The sequence below is a fragment of the Scyliorhinus torazame genome, chromosome 15, assembly GCF_047496885.1.
Source record: "Scyliorhinus torazame isolate Kashiwa2021f chromosome 15, sScyTor2.1, whole genome shotgun sequence".
Classification (NCBI taxonomy): domain Eukaryota; kingdom Metazoa; phylum Chordata; class Chondrichthyes; order Carcharhiniformes; family Scyliorhinidae; genus Scyliorhinus; species Scyliorhinus torazame.
Window position 1 is genome coordinate 137,028,408 of NC_092721.1, and position 14,724 is coordinate 137,043,131.

The window sequence follows — 14,724 nt, forward strand, 5'->3', positions numbered from 1 at the left end:
ATTTGTGTATTATCCTTTTACTATGTAAAGTATCAGCTTGACTCATTCTGCATCAGAATTTACAATTTCAAAACGCACACAAATTTGAACATGTACTCAAGACTACCATTACACATTAGTATTGAGATTGGAATTGGATTCTTCCATGGGGAAGATTGTCTGCCTGCCATGGTGGTTTTCAGGTGTCATGCTAGTATTCCTCCCTCATCCAGTGCCACAAACAATAAATTAGCCACTTATACTTGTTGGCGGTTGTGGAATGTTGTTGCCACTAACTGTTTTATCCTTGCAAGTGTCACTATACCCAGTCCTAATAATGTGCTGAAACATTGTGACATAATGGGATGTTACATCAGCACAAACTACAGACCCATTGAAGTTTTACATCAAATGGAGAGCTAACCTATCGGATATAACCTTGACTCATTACCAGTTATTCTACAAAATTCAACATAAATGGAAGATTAAATCTGACTCACCCCTTCAATTTTGAGGAAATGACAGCCAGCGAGCCTATGACATGGAATGCATTGATTTCCAGAAAACACGATCGCTCGGCTTTTAGGAAATTTTAAGTTCAAATCTCCGGAGATTCAGGATGCAGTTTGGGAATGGATATGGAATTGACTGAAGGGTTAAAAATAACTGACTACTTAATGTTGGGGTGGCAGAAGTACTTAATAAAGAGCTTGAGGCATCAATCCCATCCAATTTTGCTCAGCTAAATATACACAGTGAAAGGTGGATGGTTGCATAATTCACTTGGGAAGGCATTTATCCCACGGACTTGTTACTGCTAACAACTTGGAGTTTTTCTCGCTGTCTGCTACTATAGTGTCTTGAGGTTGAAGAGAAATGAATGTGGCATTATTAATGGATTTTAAACACCTATGGAACATAATGAAGTTCTGGGCGTAAAACTATATCATGAGATAATAAATAGGAAGGGAAGTTGTAAAATTCTGTCAGAGACCACCACACTGCAGATACAATAGGAGAGATCTGAAACTTATTCATTTAGGGTGATTAGTGGACAATGTTGTTTGATTTAAACTATCCCAATTTAGATTGGACTTAATAGCTGCTCAAAGTGAAGATCACTTTAAAATGCAAAGAGTGCCTCCTACGTTTGTGGACAGGTCAAGAAGGCTGTTGGTAAGATGGGGTTGACGTGTTTTTAGATGATGTTAGGGACAGATCTTTGGGTCACTCACAAGATGATGGTACAGGATGGGAAAAGAAGCCATTGCAACAGTTTATATAGTCACATCTGTTAAGGTGAGAATTGAAACAGCTCAAGGGGCAAGAACAAATCTGGATGCTGGAAATAACAACATATTCAGCATGGAAGGTAGTACTAGATTCACCAGCGGAACCATCCTCACCACATCAATCCTGTCAAAATCCCTCAGGATATTGGGTTTCAATCAAATTGTCTCTTGTTTCCAATGGTTAGGAATTTTGCCTGTCCAACCTTCCCATTAGTCTAGTACAGTGGGTAGCACTGTTGTTTCCCACTCCAGGGTCCCAGGTTCGATTCCCCCTTGGGTCACTGGAGTCTGCACATTCTCCCCGTGTCTGCGTTGGGTGCTCCGGTTTCCTCCTACAAGTCCCGAAAGATGTGCTGTTAGGTAATTTGGACATTCTGAATTCTCCCTCTGTCTACCCGAACTGGTGCCGGAATGTGGCGACGAGGGGATTTTCACATTGCAGTGTTAGTGTAAGCCTACTTGTGACAATAAAGATTGTTATTATTAAGTTAATCCAGATATTAATTTAGTAAATATTCTGTGAACTGCTTCCATGGGATTTACAACTTTCCCTAAACAAGGAGACCAATACTGTACACAGCACTCCAGATGTCGTCTCACTAATGCCCTGCAAAACTAAAGCATAACTGTTCTTTTGTATTCAGTTCCTCGCACCAAAACTGGAAACATTCTATTAGCTTTCCTAATTATTTGCTGAATCTGCATACTAGCCTTTGTGCTTCATGCAGTAAGACTCCCAGATTTCTCTGCATTCTGCAATCTCTTACCATTCAGAAAATATGCTTTTTCAATTTCTCTGTCAAAATGGACAAAAACAATTTAATACTTTCCCACATTATTCTCCATTTGCCAGGTATTCACACTCCTTTACCCTACACCCCTTTGTAGCCTGCTTGTGTCCTCTTCACATCTTGCTTTCCTGCCTATCTTTGTGTGATCAGCAAATTTATCAACCATACCTTCAGTCCCTTCATCCAAATCATTTATATAAATTGTAAAAAGTTGAGGTTCCAGCACTGATCCCTGTGACATGCCACTCATTACATTTTGCCAACCAGAAAAAGACCAATTTATGCCTATCCTGGTAGCTAGCTAACCTTCTGTCCATGCCAATATGTACCCCTTAAACCATGAGCTTTTATTTTTTAGTAGTAGCCTTTGATGTGGCACCTTATCAAATGCATTCTGGAAATCTAATTTTAGTACCCCCATTATCCACAGCATATGGTTTTCAAAGGTCAGCATAGAACATAGAACGATACAGCGCAGTACAGGCCCTTCGGCCCACGATTTTGCACCGAAACAAAAGCCATCTAACCTACACTATGCCATTATCATCCATATGTTTATCCAATAAACTTTTAAATGCCCTCAATGTTGGCGAGTTCACTACTGTAGCAGGTAGGGCATTCCACGGCCTCACTACTCTTTGCGTAAAGAACCTACCTCTGACCTCTGTCCTATATAGAGCAGACAAACACGTGGCTAAACAGCTGGTGTAGGAGGGAGGGTTTCTGTTATCTGGACCACTGGGAGCTCTTCCGGGGCAGGTGTGACCTGTATAAGATGGACGGGTTGCATCTAAACCGGAGAGGCATAAATATCCTGGCCGCGAGATTTGCTAGTGTCACACGGGAGGGTTTAAACTAGTATGGCAGGGGGGTGGGCACGGGAGCAATAGGTCAGAAGGTGAGAGCATTGAGGGAGAACTAGGGAATAGGGACAGTGGCTCTGAGGCAGAGCAGACGGGGAGAAGTTGCTGAACACAGCGGGTCTGGTGGCCTGAAGTGCATATGTTTTAATGCAAGGAGCATTACGGGTAAGGCAGATGAACTTAGAGCTTGGATTACTACTTGGAACTATGATGTTGTTGCCATTACAGAGACCTGGTTGAGGGAAGGGCAGGATTGGCAGCTAAACGTTCCAGGATTTAGATGTTTCAGGCGGGATAGAGGGGGATGTAAAAGGGGAGGCGGAGTTGCGCTACTTGTTCAGGAGAGTATCACAGCTATACAGCGAGAGGACACCTCAGAGGGCAGTGAGGCTATATGGGTAGAGATCAGGAATAAGAAGGGTGCAGTCACAATGTTGGGGGTATACTACAGGCCTCCCAACAGCCAGCGGGAGATAGAGGAGCAGATAGGTAGACAGATTTTGGAAAAGAGTAAAAACAACAGGGTTGTGGTGATGGGAGACTTCAACTTCCCCAATATTGACTGGGACTCACTTAGTGCCAGGGGCTTAGACGGGGCAGAGTTTGTAAGGAGCATCCAGGAGGGCTTCTTAAAACAATATGTAAACAGTCCAACTAGGGAAGGGGCGGTACTGGACCTGGTATTGGGGAATGAGCCCGGCCAGGTGGTAGATGTTTCAGTAGGGGAGCATTTCGGTAACAGTGACCACAATTCAGTAAGTTTTAAAGTACTGGTGGACAAGGATAAGAGTGGTCCGAGGATGAATGTGCTAAATTGGGGGAAGGCTAATTATAACAATATTAGGCGGGAACTGAAGAACATAGATTGGGGGCGGATGTTTGAGGGCAAATCAACATCTGACATGTGGGAGGCTTTCAAGTGTCAGTTGAAAGGAATACAGGACAGGCATGTTCCTGTGAGGAAGAAAGATAAATACGGCAATTTTCGGGAACCTTGGATGACGAGTGATATTGTAGGCCTCGTTAAAAAGAAAAAGGAGGCATTTGACAGGGCTAAAAGGCTGGGAACAGACGAAGCCTGTGTGGCATATAAGGAAAGTAGGAAGGAACTTAAGCAAGGAGTCAGGAGGGCTAGAAGGGGTCATGAAAAGTCATTGGCAAATAGGGTTAAGGAAAATCCCAAGGCTTTTTACACTTACATAAAAAGCAAGAGGGTAGCCAGGGAAAGGGTTGGCCCACTGAAGGATAGGCAAGGGAATCTATGTGTGGAGCCAGAGGAAATGGGCGAGGTACTAAATGAATACTTTGCATCAGTATTCACCAAAGAGAAGGAATTGGTAGATGTTGAGTCTGGAGAAGGGGGTGTAGATAGCCTGGGTCACATTGTGATCCAAAAAGACGAGGTGTTGGGTGTCTTAAAAAATATTAAGGTAGATAAGTCCCCAGGGCCGGATGGGATCTACCCCAGAATACTGAAGGAGGCTGGAGAGGAAATTGCTGAGGCCTTGACAGAAATCTTTGGATCCTCGCTGTCTTCAGGGGATGTCCCGGAGGACTGGAGAATAGCCAATGTTGTTCCTCTGTTTAAGAAGGGTGGCAGGGATAATCCCGGGAACTACAGGCCGGTGAGCCTTACTTCAGTGGTAGGGAAATTACTGGAGAGAATTCTTCGAGACAGGATCTACTCCCATTTGGAAGCAAATGGACGTATTAGTGAGAGGCAGCACGGTTTTGTGAAGGGGAGGTCGTGTCTCACTAACTTGATAGAGTTTTTCGAGGAGGTCACTAAGATGATTGATGCAGGTAGGGCAGTAGATGTTGTCTATATGGACTTCAGTAAGGCCTTTGACAAGGTCCCTCATGGTAGACTAGTACAAAAGGTGAAGTCACACGGGATCAGGGGTGAACTGGCAAGGTGGATACAGAACTGGCTAGGCCATAGAAGGCAGAGGGTAGCAATGGAGGGATGCTTTTCTAATTGGAGGGCTGTGACCAGTGGTGTTCCACAGGGATCAGTGCTGGGACCTTTGCTCTTTGTAGTATATATAAATGATTTGGAGGAAAATGTAACTGGTCTGATTAGTAAGTTTGCAGACGACACAAAGGTTGGTGGAATTGCGGATAGCGATAAGGACTGTCTGAGGATACAGCAGGATTTAGATTGTCTGGAGACTTGGGCGGAGAGATGGCAGATGGAGTTTAACCTGGACAAATGTGAGGTAATGCATTTTGGAAGGGCTAATGCAGGTAGGGAATATACAGTGAATGGTAGAACCCTCAAGAGTATTGAAAGTCAAAGAGATCTAGGAGTACAGGTCCACAGATCACTGAAAGGGGCTACACAGGTGGAGAAGGTAGTCAAGAAGGCATACGGCATGCTTGCCTTCATTGGCCGGGGCATTGAGTATAAGAATTGGCAAGTCATGTTGCAGCTGTATAGAACCTTAGTTAGGCCACACTTGGAGTATAGTGTTCAATTCTGGTCGCCACACTACCAGAAGGATGTGGAGGCTTTAGAGAGGGTGCAGAAGAGATTTACCAGAATGTTGCCTGGTATGGAGGGCATAAGCTATGAGGAGCGATTGAATAAACTCGGTTTGTTCTCACTGGAACGAAGGAGGTTGAGGGGCGACCTGATAGAGGTATACAAAATTATGAGGGGCATAGACAGAGTGGATAGTCAGAGGCTTTTCCCCAGGGTAGAGGGGTCAATTACTAGGGGGCATAGGTTTAAGGTGAGAGGGGCAAAGTTTAGAGTAGATGTACGAGGCAAGTTTTTTACGCAGAGGGTAGTGGGTGCCTGGAACTCACTACCGGAGGAGGTAGTGGCGGCAGGGACGATAGGGACATTTAAGGGGCATCTTGACAAATATATGAATAGGATGGGAATAGAAGGATACGGACCCAGGAAGTGTAGAAGATTGTAGTTTAGTCGGGCAGTATGGTCGGCACGGGCTTGGAGGGCCGAAGGGCCTGTTCCTGTGCTGTACATTTCTTTGTTCTTTGTATATCTATTACCCCTCAGTTTAAAGTTATGTCCCCTCGTGCCAGCCATATCCATCCGCGGGAGAAGGCTCTCACTGTCCACCCTATCCAACCCCCTGATCATTTTGTATGCCTCTATTAAGTCTCCTCTTAACCTTCTTCTCTCCAACGAAAACAACCTCAAGTCCATCAGCCTTTCCTCATAAGATTTTCCCTCCATACCAGGCAACATCCTGGTAAGCATGTTGGCACAGTGCTTAGCACTGCTGCTGCAGATCGCTAGAGACTCTGGATCAGTTCCCACCTTGGATGACTGGAGTTTGCACGTTTTTCTGTGTCTGCAGGTGTCTTCTGGGTGCTCTGGCCACAGTCCAAAGATGTGCAGGTTAGGTGGATTGGCCATGATCAGCGTGTGGAGTTATGGGGATAGGGCGGGGGATTGGACCTAGGTGGAGTGTTATTTCTGAGGGTCAATGCAGACTCAATGGGCCGAATGGCCTCCTGCACTGTAGGGATTCAATGGAAAGAACTCCCAATACATTTCAAAAGTGCCCTACTGTAATGTCTTTAATGATGGCTTCTAACATTTCCCCTATGACAGATGTCATAAATGAAATATACTCACTCGGTCTCTGTCTCAGTCAGGCTGATGTCTCCCTTCACTTATAATGACATCTCCAGACACTTAACTGGGTTAAGATTGCGGAGGAAGGTTTGGATACCCTGCCTGTACCACAAGTTGATAAGACATCAGAACCAGATGAGATGTGTCCAAGGATACTGAGGGAAGTGAGAGTGGAAATTGAGAAGGCACTGGCCATAATATTTCGGCCTTCCTTAGACTCTGGGGTGGTCCCCAGAAATATATAAATGACCAAAATCTCAATGTGCAGGACACCATTTCAAATTTTCCTGATGTCTTGGAACGTGGACCTATTGTAATCTGAGAAGATTGCTGTAGAACCTCGAAAGGACATAGGTTGGTGGAATGTGCGGACAGGTGGCAGATGACATTTCACTCAGAGAAATATGAAGTAATTAATTTTGGTAGGAAGAACACAGAATATAAAATAAAGGGTACAATTCTAAAGTAAGTGCCAGGGCAGAGGGACCTGGATGTGTATGTGCACAAATCATTGAAGATGGCAGGACAGATGGATAATAAAACATACAATTGTGGCTTTATCAATAGGGGCATTAATACAAGAGCAAGGAAGTAATGTGAAACCAGTATAAAACATTAGTTTCACTTCAACTAAAGTGTTGCATCCAATTCTGGATACCACACTTAGGAAGATGTACAGGCATTAGTATTTGCCATATCTTCATTTTCGCCACACAAAGAAAAAAACCAACAAAACAACCCAACAATGTAAAAGCTAAACCATCAACTCGTAATCAAAAATGCGAAACAAACAACAAAAAAGACCTCGCCCCATTTAGCATTCAATGGCAATAAACTCCCAAAAATGCATGATAAACAAACCCCAAGAATTGTAGAACCCCTCCGCCCCCTCAGCTCAGACTTTACCTTCTCCAGGGTTAAAAACCGCAAGCAGGAACCTTGTCAGGCCGAGACACAGGGAGGAGAAGCTGACCTCCACCCCAACAAGACCCGCCTACGAGTGATCAGCGAGGCGAAGCCTAAAACGTCTGCCCTCTCGCCCGCCTGCAACTTGCTTCGGTCTGACAACCTGAAAATGGCTTCTAGGGGACCAGGCTCTCCATCCATCTGCAACACCCCTGAGATAATGTTAAATACCTCCCTCCAATACTTTTCCTGCTTCAGGCAGGACCAAAACATATGAACATGGTTTGTGGGGCTGCTCCCACATCGCTCACAGACATCCTCCACCCCCTCAAACAGCCGGCTTATCCTTGACTTTGTGAGGTGCACCCTACACGAACTTCAATTTTATCGGCTCCAACCTCGCACATGAAGTTGAGGCGTTCACCCTTTGCAGTACCTCACACCACAGTCCCTCTTCCATCGCTCCCCCAGCTCTTCCTCCCATTTCACCTTAACCCCTCCTATGGACACCCTATCCTCCTCCAGAGTCCTCCCATAAATCGGTGATAATATCCCCCTTCCCCCCCCCCCCCCCCCCCCCACACACAACAGAACTGCCTCCAACAGTTAGGAGGTCAGCGTTATCAGAAAGGTCAGGAAAATCTCAAACCTACAGGTACCTAAACCCTTCCCCCTACAGCAACCCATATTTCTCTCCCATCTCCTCAAGTCGTAAATCGTCCCCCAAGAAACAGATCCTTCATCTCCCTCTCCTGAATGTGGCGACTAGGGGCTTTTCACAGTAACTTCATTTGAAGCCTCCTTGCGACAAGCGGCTTTCATTTCATTTCATATCTCCGAAACCTCGCATCCATCCACCCCGGCTCCAACACAATGATCAGCACCTCGCCCCCCCCCCCCCCCCCCCCCCCAGCTTAAAACGCTGACTACACTGCCTCCAGATCTTCAAAGTAGCCACCACCACCGAACTCCCCGAATACTTACCTGGTGCCATCAGGAGTGGCGCCGTTGACAGCGACTTCCACAGTGACCCCCTACACGAGCCCTCTCCAACCCCATCCCCTTTTAACCAGCCCCGCACCTTCTCCGCGTTCGCCACCCAGTAATAGTACAGTAAGTGTAGGAGGCCTAGCCTCACACCCCCCCCCCCCCCACTCTGTCACCCTCTCTGCAAGATTACCCTCCTAACCCTGACCACATTCCAACCCTCAAAAATAATCGAGGTGACCAATTTGTCCCCCTCCTTGACAAAAGATTTTGGCACAAAAACCGGCAGGCACTGAAACAGGAAAACAAATCATGGTAACATATTCATTTAAACTGCCTGCACCCGACCCGCCAATGACAAGAGGGAGATTGTCCCATCTTGCCAAATCAGTAAAATTATACTTTCGGAGCCACCCGAATCCCGCGCCACCTGCATCCCCAAGTACCTAAAATGGATTGGCGCCATACAATAGGACAGCCCCCCCCACTCCCGGCTGGGACACCATAAAATACTTGCTCATGCCTAGTTCAATTATACCCCGAGAATGACCCACTCTCGAGCAGCCCCATTATATTCCCCCGACGTGCTCAGCTGTGAAATGTACAGTTACAGATCATAGGCATATAAAGATACCCTATGCTCTACCCCCTCCTCTCACTCGCCTTCCACAACCCTGAGCTCCTCAGCGCGATGACCCCAAATTTATATTATTAATGCGAACATGCGCCATCGGCTTCTAAACAGCAGCAAAGCTTGGCCCGATTCCAATACCGCCATCAAATAACCCCACTCTCCCCCATCAAACGCCTTCTCAGTATCCAGTGCCACCACCACCTCCGTCTCCTTTCCCTCCACTGGCGACATGATCACTTTTAACAACCTTCTCGCATTCAAAAACAGTTGCCTTCCCCTCACGAATCCCGTCTGATCCTCTCCTATCACGTTCGGGAGACACTCCTCCAAACTTACTGCCCGAACCTTTACCAATATCTTGGCTATATGACCCACTTTAACAGCAGGGAATCGAAGCCTGCCCAATTTTGTGGCAAGATCCCCCTCACATTCTTCAAACATTCCCACCATCAACGATGCCAACTTGTCCTTAAACATCTTATAATATTCCAGTCGGAACCCATCCAGTCTCACCGCCTTCTCTGACTGTATCTCCCAATTGCCTCCTTTACCACCTGCTCCCCCACTGGCCCCACCAGCCTTGCCCTGTCCTCTTCCTCCAACCTCGGGTACTCCAACCCATCCAGGAACTCCCTCATCTCTCGCTCCTCTCCCGGTGGCTCCAACCTATACAACTTCTCATAGAACTCTTCAAAGACTTTATTGATCTGCTCTGGGGCCACCGCTAGCTTCCCCATCTTATCCTGCACCTGGACTATCTCCTTCGCCGCCGGCTCCTTCTGAAGCTGGCCAGCCAACATACCAGCCTTCTCCCCATGTTCATCGCCTCCCTCATCCTTCTCAACTGGCGCACTATTTTCTCTGTGGACAACCGGTTAAACTTTGCCTGAAGGTCTGTCCTCTTAGCCAAAAGGGCCGGACCCAAGTCCCTCGCGTACCTCCTATCCACATCAGCATCTCCTCTATCAATTTTTGGCACTCCTCTTTCTGTCCTCCTTAGCCTTAAATGAGATCACCTTCGCCCGGACTATTGCCTTCAGAGCCTCCCAGACCACTGACTGCAAAACTTCCCCTATGCAATTAAATCCCACATATACCTCAATCAACCCCCAATCATACCGCAAAAACTCTGGTTCCTGAACAATCACACGTCCATTCTCCACTCCAGCCTCTGGGCCACCCCCTTCTCCAAAACCAAATCCCATTCAACGCGGTGCATGGTCCCAAATCAATATCGCTGAATATTCCGACCCTTTGACCCCGGCCAATAATGCCTTCCCCACCATGAAAAAGTCTATTCTCGAGTACACTATGTACCAAGGAGTAAAACGAATATTCCCGCTCCCTCAGGTGCAGGAACCCCCATGGATCTACTCTTCCCATCTCTCTCATGAGCCAGCTACGTCTTTGCACCCCCCCCCCCCCAACTGGGCCAGCGAGCGCGACTGAGACCTGTCTATCCTCAGCTCTTGCACCATATTGCAATCCCCCCCACCCCCCCCCCTATTTTTAATATAAATTTAGAGTACCCCAAATCATTTTATCCAAGTAGGGGGCAATTTAGCGTGGCCAATCCACCTACCCTGCATATCTGTTGGGTTGTGGGGGCGAAAACCACACAAACACGGGGGGGGGGGGGTGGGGGGGGGGGGGGGGCGGGGGGAAATGTGCAAACTCCACATGCACAGTGACCCAGAGCCGGGATCGAACCTGGGACCTCCGTGCCCTGAGGCAGCAGTGCTAACCACTGAACAACCTGCTGCCTTTACCCCCCCCCCCTACTATTTACTCATGGGTGTCCAAATCCAGGATGGCACCCAGCACCCTCTTCGCAAACCCTGCATCATCCCAGTTGGTGCCATATATTCTCACCAGTGCCACCAACCTCCCCTCTAACGCCACCATCACTATCACATACCTGCCCCCCTGATGTCCTCCACACCATCTCCATCTGAAACCTCACCTCTACCCACGAACATTGCCAACCTTCCCCCCCCCCCCCCAACTATCAAACCCCGGGGCTGTCTAGCACAGGGCTAATCGCTGGCTTTGAAAGCAGACCAAGGTAGGCCAGCAGCACGGTTCAATTCCCGTACCAGCCTCCCCGAACAGGCGCCGGAATGTGGCGACTAGGGGCTTTTCACATTAACTTCATTTGAAGCCTACTTGTGACAATAAGCAATTTACATTACAGAATTGAACATCTGACTCACCCAGCCCTTCCTGAGCCTCACCTGATTCTTCACCATCTGCACATCACCACATTGACCTTTAGGCTCTTTAATTGCACAAATATCCTTGACCTCTTCACCAGTCCCCCCAACTCCCTCATGTCCCACATTACTAATCTGACCGGGGGGGGGGGGGGGGGGGGGGGGGTGAAGGGTCTCATCACCCCACCTCCTATCCACCATCATCATCACCACCCTGGGTCCTGCCTACTGGCTTGTCCCACCCCTTTGTTGCCATCAACCCCCCCCCCCCCACCGAACACATACACACACAGAATCACCCCCCCCCCCCCCACTCACTCCCTCTAGAAAACACCTCTCCCAGTATCGATCCCATCCCCCACCTTTCACACTTCCCAGGCCCATCGAAACCTGTTTGACCAGGCTCCAATGACTGCGGCATCTCCCCACCACATCCCGTTCACTAGCCAACACTCACTAATGTGGAGGCCCCTGCCAAGGGACCCTCCCCCATCCCCAGTCCCTGAAAACAAAGACAAACAAACGTAACAAATGCAAAACACCACGCCCAGAAAACTGCCATGACCCAAGTTCAATATTCTCCTACCCACTGTAGCCCATAACAGAGGTACACTACCCTTCCCCATCAACCAACCCAAAAACCAAACCCCCAACAGTTCCCCACACACAAACACAAATAAACATCCTGAAACAAGAATGAGACTGTATACACCATTTCTCCAACCTTTCCTCAGTCCAGAACCAAACCCCAGTCCCATCTCTCATTTTAACCCTAGTCCTTCAGCCTTCCCGAATACCTCGGCTGCCTCCACCGTCTCAAGTAGAAGTCCCTCGAGTCATCGGTCACCCTCAGCTTCGCCGGATGGACCATGTCGAACCTCACAACATTACTGTAGAGTTCCACCTTCACCTCGCCAGCTCCACAGTCAAGTCCTGGTATATACGAATACCAGCTCCTTCCCACTACACCGCACGCCTTTGTTTCGCCCAACATGGATCTTCTTCTTGACATGAAATTTGTGGAAACAATTTATGACCGCCCTTGGCGGCTCATTTGTCTTCGGCTTGGGCCTGACCGACCGATAAGCCCTATCCAGTTCAGTTCATACGGGAGGGGTCTTTCCCTCCCTCCCCCCCCCCCCCCCAACAACTCCGTCAACATCTTCGCAAAGTGCTCAGTCGGCTTCAGACCCTCCAACCCCTCAGGCAAGCCCACAATTCTTAAATTCTGCTGCCTCGACCTGTTCTCCAGGTCCTCCATCTTGGCTCTGAGTCCTTTGTTGGCCTCCACCACCCTCCGCAGCTCCTCACCCATCGAGGTGAACTGGTCACTATATTGCAACAGAGCTTCCTCCACCCCCTTCAACTTCTCTCCTTGTTCACATATCTTGGCCGATGTCATCAACACTACTGCCTTCACAGGGCAACCGCCTCCTCCACCCACTCCATCGCAGCCATCAACTCCTTTTGCATCACCTCCATGTGTTTTGTGAACTGCCTCTCAAATTCTCCGGACATCACCTCGGTCAGAGTCTCCACTGTGAAAGGCGCGGCCCCCACCCAGTGATCCAGCCTTTGCCATCTTTCTTGCTGTCGGCTGACCCGTTCACTCGATGCCGAGCTTTCCATCCCCCATCTTCTCAGCGGCTTGTCTCTGGATCTTCAACATTCCCCTCCTTCCTCAAGTCTTCCTGCACCAGCTTATCCAAAAACTGCCCTGGAACCGTGCATTGAACTCCAAAAACCAGAGCCTCGAGCAGGGGACTACCCAATGTGCAAGTTCCACCTACACGCCACCACTGGACATCACCAATATACCAGGCAATACTGAGAGCGTGGAATCGATTCAGGAGAATGGTTCCAAGGATAAGGGTGGATTGGAGGAGTTGATGCTTTCTCCTTGGAGAGACGGTTAAGAGCAGATTTGATAAAGATGGTCAAGATCATGAGGGGGCTAAACAGAGTAGACGGGAGAAATTGTTCCCGCTCATAACAGGATGGATAATAAGAGGGCACAGATTTAAAGTGATTTGCAAATCAAGCAAATATGATGTGAGAAAAAACATTTCACAGTGAAATATGGATGGCACAGCGGTCAGCATAGCTGCCTCACAGTGCCATGGACCTGGGTTCAATTCCGGCCTCGGGTGACTGTGGAGTTTGCACATCACCACCATGTCTGCGTGAGTTTCCTCTGAGTCATCCGGTTTCCTCCCACAGTCCAGAGAAGTTAGGTGGAGTGGCTATGCAAAATTGGGTCCAAAAATGTGCAGGTTAGGTGGGATTATAGAAAGTGGGCCTTGATAGGGTGCTCTTTCAGAGGGTCAGTGCAGACTCAATAGGCCAAATAGGATTCCTACAATGCAGGAGGCCATGTTAAGCTAACTGGCCTATAGCTTCCTGCTTTTTCTGTCTCCCTTTTTGAATAAAGGATTCATGTTTGCTATTTTCAATCTAATAGAAATTTTTCAGAATCTAGGGAATTTTAGACTTGGACCAATGCATGAAGCCCATCAAGACCCTGGGAATTGTTAGGCCGCAGCTCAAACAATTTGGTCAGTATACTTCCCTAGTGATTGTAATTCTCCACGCCCACCACCTAGTTCCTCCCACCTTTTGATTTTCCAGTTTACAGCTTTTTCTGGAATGCAACTTGTATCCCATCTACTGAAGGCAGATGCAAAATAACTGTTCATCTCCCATCTCCTTATTGTGCATTATTAATTCCCCAGACTCACTTTCTATAGGATCAACGCTCAATTTTTTAGCTTCCCCTTTTAAAATACCTATAGAAACTCTTACTTCCTGGCTTTGCGGCACAATAGCAGTGGGTAATACTGTTGCTTCACAGTCCCATGTTCAATTCCCGCTTGGGTCACCATCTGGGCGGAGTCTGCACATTCTCCCCGTGTCTGCGTTGGTTTCCTCCGGGTGCTCCAGTTTCCTCCCTCAAGTCCCGAAAGACGTGCTTGTTATGCAAATTGGACATTCTGAATTCTCCCTGTGTAGCCGAACAGGCGCCGGAGTGGCAAGTGTGGCCACCCGCCCCTGCAAATCAGCCCAGAGCCCCCCCCCCCCCCCACATATGGGGTGACCTGATGCATATGCCCCACCCCAGTAATAGGGCATCCCTTTCCACAGGCCCCACCACCCCAGAAAAGGGACCAGTCAGGCAGATTAGTAACAAATGGTCTTTAAATCATAATTGGCATAAAATCATGGAACATATCCTAATAGGAGTTACTAACTTCAAATCGGATACATTCTAAAAAGTATAGGACACCAATCTCAAACGGAGTTCCGCTGTCTGACTTGCTGCAAGGTTTTCCACTTTCATCCTATTATTTTTTTTGTATCCTGCAGCCTTATCTATTGATTTACTCATTTGTACTCTGGTCTCTTCCTGTCACAGTCCATCATTTCCCATATTAATACCTTTCTCTTGAAAT